Consider the following 1,021-nt stretch of genomic DNA (forward strand, 5'->3'; position numbering starts at 1 on the left):
GGAGGGGGGAGACGGAGCCCCGCTGGACGGGGAGGGGGGGGAACTGTCGGGACCCGAGCGGCCCGAAGGTACAGCGGCAGTGGCGGGTGGGTGGGTGAGTGCTCTTCTATTCTGCTTGTCATTCAATTAAAAAAAAACCCCAAAACCAACCGTAAAATAACCCACCCACCCCCCCCCTCCACCCCAGAATTATTTCAGGCGGCGCACCTGCGCAGGTGTGCCCGTGCAGTCACACGCAGAGAGGGAAGCGCGTGCACGCACACGCGCGTGTTACTTCACGTGGTCGTGGGCGACGGTGGTGCAACGTGATACGTTTTGTGGTGCATTACTGCTGTAGCAGAGCGTGTCGAAAGGCATGAATAAAATCTTAATTAACGTAATGCAGCAATTTTCCAGTGGCTGTTCCCGCTCTTTCTGTATGCAATGCTTTGCTGTTTGCATCTGTCCCCTTGCAAGAAGGGAGCCCTGGTTTGCAGCGGCTGCTGCATTAATTTACATTCGGAATGGTGAAGTTGGTCGCAGGAGTTGTTTGACAGGAGCGGTACGGCCCAGCTGCTGGGGGTCATGGGGGCTTCATGCCATGAGCGCTTTGTGTCTCCTGAAAACGGGGAGAGACAGAAATGCAGGGACACAGGGCTGGCGTGTTCCATTTGCTCTTTGCTGCTAAGGCTGTAAGGTTACTGTGGTAAGATTAATAAAGAAAAAGCTGTTGCAAAGGAGGATTCCCGATGAGTAATCAGATTAGCATCGTATGTATGTACTCAAACATAAATCCAAATATAAATCCCATCCTGCCCCCCTTTTTCTTTTTTTTTCATTTTCACTAAGAAGTGGGCGGTGCCGTTGATGAGGAAATCTCAGGGGTCTGCAGTGGGGCAGGCATCTGAAAGTTTGGAGGAGTACCTGAACTTGTCAGCCCCCTTCTGCGCTGGAAGTTTGGGCTGGGTAACTTAAGCAAAAAGGCCTTTGTGTGGGTTTGCTTCTGACCCCAGCTGGAAATGCCACAAGAACAGCCGCCCCC

This window comes from Haliaeetus leucocephalus, unplaced genomic scaffold (genome assembly GCF_000737465.1).
Source record: "Haliaeetus leucocephalus isolate CR32 unplaced genomic scaffold, Haliaeetus_leucocephalus-4.0 Scaffold484, whole genome shotgun sequence".
Taxonomy (NCBI): Eukaryota; Metazoa; Chordata; class Aves; order Accipitriformes; family Accipitridae; genus Haliaeetus; species Haliaeetus leucocephalus.